The sequence below is a fragment of the Solea solea genome, chromosome 5 (assembly GCF_958295425.1).
Source record: "Solea solea chromosome 5, fSolSol10.1, whole genome shotgun sequence".
Classification (NCBI taxonomy): Eukaryota; Metazoa; Chordata; class Actinopteri; order Pleuronectiformes; family Soleidae; genus Solea; species Solea solea.
Window position 1 is genome coordinate 19,404,319 of NC_081138.1, and position 7,115 is coordinate 19,411,433.

The window sequence follows — 7,115 nt, forward strand, 5'->3', positions numbered from 1 at the left end:
GTTCTGTCAAAAATAAATGATCTGTATTCCATGAGGTATCAGCTTCGTGAGACTCATTCATCATTTATATATTAGAAGCTAATTGCAGTCGATTTATAATCAGTAAAATGGAACGACGGCAGAGCAGCCCAGTGTGTGCACACGGCCTCCGCCGTGAAATTGCACTCGCAGTTCTCTGGGAGGTAAAGCGGCCGGCAGCTGGCATGTTAATACACATGGGCACTCAGCATCCTTTCATATCAATAAGTCATTATCTGAGCGGTGCCACTGAAACTGACATTCTGCAGACCTCAGTGAAGCGCCGACAAAGACTGGGGAGGGAGCAGTGGCTCAGTGCTGGCCCACTGCCCCTGTATGAGGTGTGATCCATGCCACAGTGAAAGCAGGACAATTGCCACTGAAGGAACCACTCAGACTGGATTTGCACTGCATTTCACACATGGGCTGCACGGGTGTTATGGTCTAAAAAGTCTAATATAATCCTAGATTATTTCCCAGACAGGGATGGAGGATCGCATCTCCCTCTTTCTTTACGGAAACGTCGCCAAACTTTTAATCTGTCTGGTTTATTTACTCGGGTTTTACACAAACACTGTCACTTTAATCAAGATGAATTGGCCGAAATTGGATGAAATGAGTTATGATTATTGGTTGATTCTTGAGTATAAAAGGTCAAGGAAACTCTACAATCATTGCAAAAATAACGTGTTCATCCTAATTGCAGTTATTTGCTTGGTTCACAGTAGTAGTTGGTTTTATACAGTAACTGTTTCTTTTTATGCTGATCCAGGAAGTGTAGTTAATTAAGAAAGTTTGAAGAGAGAACAGACAAATAAACCTGTATCTCTTTGCTTCACATCGTATTTTTGTCTTCATGTTTTATCTTGAATTCATGATTCTATAATATATTTTGCTGCTATAACACAAATAATTTCCTCCTTCCTCCATTCTATTCTATTCAATTCTATTCTAGTCACAGTAGTGCATACTTTAGGGAAGGATTATAAACTCTGGAAAAATGAACCTTGACAGCAATTATTGTACCAAACCAGCTACACAAGGTAACAATTACAAAAAGCATTTAATACTGGAGATGAATATGAATATTAAAATCGGTAAATCACAGAGATGTTATGCGTGTCCTGAAAGTGTTGTGTCGACTCGTGTGTTACACAGCAACGCCAAATCACCTTTGGCTGAGCACAGACGAACAGCTGCAGAGAGCAAACCAAACCACAACAGGCTGGTTTCGTTTTAGACCGTCATTAAATTAAAGTAGCTGATACGACCTGATACCAGTCATTTTATGATGTTGGTTTCCAATTTTTTTCTTGAAGGACCCGTATCTTTAGCATACTACAGTACATTTGAAATGATGATACAATTATTATATTTCAAAATATTCACTGCAAAGGGCCAAAAACAATCCAGAACACATTTTGTGGATATTTCTTCCCATTATATTTTAGGAACACATCTCTGTGTGGGTTATTATTTACTTCTAATATAATTGTCATACACACATTAAGAGTTCAAACTGTCCTTTTTCTGTTCTCTGTTCTCCTTTTTTGTTGTTTTCTCGTCAGTATTTCTTTTTTTATTATTAATTTTTATTATTATTCAAAAAAAAACAATAGATGAAGCCTTACCTAGACTGAGCCTGAGTCTACGAAGGTGTGACCTTTTCTGGAGGATGCAGCTAATGAGACACAGCTATGGTGTCAAGCTGAAAGTGTCCTAGAAAAGACATAAATAAAGAGGATTTTAGCTTCTCTTTACTCACAGAATGATTGTGTTGTGACATTAACTACCCACCATACACACGTCACCACTAAACCTCTCAGTGCCACACCTTTCCCCACCATCTTTTCCCCAATTACCGTCCATCTCTAATTGATATTTTCATATCTCTAATTGATATGAAAAATAACACAAGAAAGCTTGTTAATGGTGAACACAACTGTTCGAGACAAAAGGGCAAACATGACAAATCACACTATACAGCAGGCACGAGCAGAAGGCGACGCCTGGGCTGCAGCCAGTCAGTGTGTGTGTGTGTGTGTATGTGTGTGTGTGTGTGTGTGTGTGGTGGAGGGTATTTCACTCATCTATCATATTTCATCACTGCATCACACATTAAACTGAGCACTGGACCCCAAATCATCATTTCTCACAGTTAAACACACACCATGTGCAGGTTTCATGTATGAACATACAAGTGCAGCGAGTGGGTGGAGAAAAGCTGAATAATAAAAATTACTTTAAATGTCCAGTGTGTCAGGACACTTCGGTTGTCCTTCTCCTAACAGAAAGGATGTAAATATGCTCTGCAGTTTCCTCCTTCTATTTTGCTGGTTTATGCATCAGGGTTATGTGGTTTTATATCCAATCCAATCCAATCCGACGTTATCTGAAAAGTACTTTTAAAAACAAAGTGCTGTACAGAACAACAAATATAAGACACAATAAATAAAAGGCATAGGAACTCACACGAGGCAATAATTAAAAGACATAAAAAATTTGGATGAAAGTTACAGCCAAACAATTAACCATAGTGAAAACAGATCAAATAAAATAAATAAAAACAAAAATAAAATAGAAATAATAACCCACTTAAACAGTGTGAAGGCCAATGAAAAGAGATGAGTTTTAAGAGGAGATTAAAAAGACAGACAGGGAAGAGGCCAAATCATTGCACTGTTGCAGGGCCACCACAGCGAATGCACGGTGCCCTCTGAGCTTGCGTTTAGTCTTTGGCACAGTCAGGAGCAGCTGATCAGCTGACCTGAGTGAGCGGGAAAGTGTGTGAAGGTGGAGCAGCTCAGAGAGGTAAAGCAGGGCAAGACCGTTAAGGGATTTAAAAACAACGAAAATCATTTTAAAATGAATCAAACTGTAAAATAGGTGTCCTAAAGTACTGTACATATAAAATGCTTATATTGGGGCTACGGAAATCAAACACGTTTTATCTTAAAGCTATTAAGCACCAATACAAACACATGTACATACAAAAGTAGTTTTGGATTATATATTCTACAGCTAATAAATGCTCCTAAATGTTACTACACTGGACCTCTCATCAGAACGGGTGTGTATGCGGAAAGTCATTTTTACTCTGCTGTCGAGTGCTTGCAGTTCATTAGGTACATTGCAGACAGAGCTGCAGTCTGCTGGAAACGTTAACTGAGGTAGACGAGGCTTAAATCCTCCACTGTGAAGCCGACTTCCTCGCCACTCACTCTATTCCTGACACGCTGCACAGAGGAGGAGAAGGAAGGGAGTGAGGGAGGGAGGGGGAGGGTTAACTATCAGCCATAACGTGTAACTGAAGATCAGCTTTCCCCCGCAGCTTCACTCCTCCTCACCACTGTCACCACCGAACACACACTACACCCTCCTCCTCCTCCTCTATCCCTTCCCCTCCCTTCATCGCTCTCCTCTCCCAGCATCCCCTGCTGTTGTTGTTGGGGTGGTCCCTGTTTCTGCTGTCACCAAGCTGCTGGTCTTTCAGCTGCCCGGCTCCCTCCCCGTATCCCCCCTCCCTGTGCGATCTCTTAGGCGTCACGAGATTACTGAAGCAGTGCTGACATCTCTATCAGCCTGACCTAACACTCTGCCCTTTTCCTCCCACCCTCCATCTCCTCTCCCCCTCCTCCGCCCGCCTGCACTCCAGGATCCAGCACTCCCTGGCCTCAGCCACACAACTACTACTACTACTACTACTACTACTACACATTATTAACTAGAAATAGGACTCAGACCTCCACCAAGGCTGCTCACTTTCCCACATCATTACCAAACTGTTAAAATTGTTTCCCAGGCCATACTCTACAGCGTTTCATCCAAATCCATACCTTACTTTTTGAAATATGCTGAATATGTGAGAATTTGTATTTAGACTTTTATTTTTTTCTCTCTTATATGGACTTTTCAATTTGACAGGTAGCGGTACAAAGTAAATAACTTATGATGATAATAGATAAAACTACAGTTATTAGAACATATAAATGTGTCAAAGTCAGCCAAATAAAACATTGCATGATATTTACACAGCATTAATAATGTAGTTACAACAATAGTCACATGAACGTATTCTGATAATATTTTCAGTCATTTGATAGTTGTCGTTTTAATTGTGAAGTATTTTGTGAAGTATATCTGACTCACATAAAGGATTTAAATAGTTGTCTGTAAGAATAATAGTTTCTATTTCAGAGTTTTTGGACAGCTTTCATCCCACATGAAAAATACATTAAAAGTTGGAGTCAAAGCACAGCTGGTTTGGTGGGCGGGGGGGTGCTGGGTGGTGGGGAGTGTCTGCAGGCGTTTGGACAATTTCTTTTCGGAAATTTTACATGTCATTTTGAAAATGTGGCTCTCTCTTAGACCACCAACAAAAGGTGAAATGGATATCGGAGCAGATGTACAACAGTTTACATGCCATATTTTCTGCTTATGAAAAGACGCCTTGTTATTTCACACAGAGGAGGAAAACATTCACGTGGCCCGACCGCTGCTCGGTAACCACCGACGGTATAAGGTGTTTTCATGCTGTTACAGCTAATGCTTGATATTTGGTGGGATTTGGGTCACATGTAATAGGACTGATGTCACACATTTGCCCTCCAGAGACGTTTAGTGTAAGTTTCAGCTCACGGGCTGCCAGCGTGAACAGCCTGAAAAGCGAAATGAGGACAATTCCGCGGTCCAAACCACAGTTTGTTTTCCTGTACACTCCCTGAGACTGCGTGTACTTGATCCCGATGGAAAACTAGAGCAGCTGTCACACTGGTGACAGCTGTTACATCATCTCTAAAACCAATCTCACCCCATGCACAATGTCTGCATTTACGAGTGTCTATATGTGCTGAAAAGAGGAACTGCACTGTGATAAGGTCAATGCTTTCTTCCACATGTCTCGGCTTGTCCTGCACTTTGTGTAACAGCGTGTTCAGTACTATTATTAGCTGTCGGAATGTCTCGGCTCCATTGAAAGAAAAACTAATGCCCGTAATTTTATTGTTCCTGCTGAATGAAGTGATCCTTTAGCCGTGTCATTTCACACATATGACCAGTTTCTCTTCTCATAAGTGATATTAAATTTCCCTCAGCTGAATGCGGCTTCTGCTCACTGGCTGCTTTCATCCAATCACCCCCCAGTGATGGCTTTTGAAAGTTGTAAAGGGAATGATTTTCATCTGCAGACAAACTGCTGTTCTTGATAGAATTCCTCTGTGGTGTTGTTATTAAGCAACCTAAAATGACAGTCTGCTGGGGGGCCTGCAAGTGGAAAGATGCTGTCCATTAACTGTCAACAATGACCACTGGGTTTACCCTCCCATGGGACTGGTAAGCAAGGCATCGTCTCATCCTGAGTCTGGCTGAGAGATCACACAGGCCCCATTGTCTCCAGCAGCCTGGGGTCTTATTGTAGCAGTGCCTCTGGGAAAGGACAAACCTTCATGTCCGTGGTCTGTTTAAGAATGGGCTTTCTCCAGGCTGAGGCCATGAAAACTTCTCAGGACGAATCTCGGGGAACACAGGGAGGCTACGGAGTAGATTTGGAAATGGGGGCACCCCTCCTTAGACAGGGTTTGGGTTCCCCATCCAGACCTCCCTCTCCCTCTCCCAGTGCTGACCTCCCTTCTCCACCTCTGTTTAATAATGCCTGGGCCTTGGTCATTATTTTGGGCAGATGGAGACGGGGGCAGGCTGTGAAAGGAGCTGGTGTCACTCCTGAGGAGAGGATGGTAGGGATGACAGAGAAGAAAAAGCGAATCATAGAAAAGATCAAAAGCAGAAGCTCGCCTTTCACTCGCCTGAAAGCGCTAAAGAGGATAAGGAGCGATCGGGCCTGGGGTCTCCTGTCTTCTCTGGCAATTAGACTCAGCTGATAGAGAGAAAGGCGTGAATGGCAGGGTTCAAGGCCCTCTCTAGGACTCACACAACGGGAAGGAGTTTTTTCCCCGACGCCTCCTTTATCTTCCTCTCCTTTCAGAGTGTCAGAAATGCAGCTGAAATATCTCTCAAAAAAGACAGCACAATCCCCAATGCCAAACCCTAATCACAGAGGCTGATGAGGAGGAGAAGAGAAAAAAAACCCATACATTCTTTTCACAATTCATCTTTACACTTTATATGAGGCCAGGATTCAAGGTAGATGTAGTCGATGTATGTGTGATAATTAAAATCAGACCTCACATTTTGATAAGACAGGAGAATACATTTCATGCCGTGTAAGTGGTTAATACAAACAAAACATTTCTTTAAGTTGAATCATCAATGTGTATGTCTTTACAATGTTTTTAATTTAAAAAAAAAGGAAGAATAAAAGGTGCCAACGTTTTAACCCCAAAGCATCAAATTAATAGGAAACAAATGTAATGAGAATTCATATTTAAGAACCATTCAGGCATGAGCAAAAAACTGTTACTCTCATATACTGTGTGTCCCTGATAGACTGGCAGCCATGATGGTTTTATACAAGGACCTTGACCGTTTCAGACAATGTAATATTTTTTTTTTTTTGTTTCTTTTTTCTTTTTTGACAAGACATCCAGCTCAGTCACAGCACAGCAACATGTCCCACAGGAACCTATTACCATCTTCTACATACATATGCAAGAGTTTGAATAGGCCGTCTATCATCCTCAAAGAGGGACACACAGCTTTTGCTGCAACTTTAATAGCTTGTCATAAAAGGTGCATGGGGGGGTTCAATTACACAGAAACTCAGAAACTGAGCAAAGACTATTTGGGACAGACAAATTTAATTTTTACACATCTTCTTTGGTAAAGGTTGTTAAAAACACCAGTATAGCAAAGTAACATGAAAAAAAAAAGCTGAGGTAAGTGTGGCAGTGTAATTTGACACATAAAGACGACAAAATGGCCTGAAAACTGCTGTGGAGATGCCATGTTTAAAGAGAAGGTTTGTCTGTGGAGAACTCCCTACAAAGGTGTATTTAGGCCTAATAGTTTGGACCCCAGCCCATAATCCTCCTGCAGACACACCTATAGTGGAGAGTATAAAGACTCTGGACAGCACTGAGTCAAACATAGATCATCAGGAGTCTCTCCACAGAAGCTCCACAGCCTCCAGACCAACCCTGAAG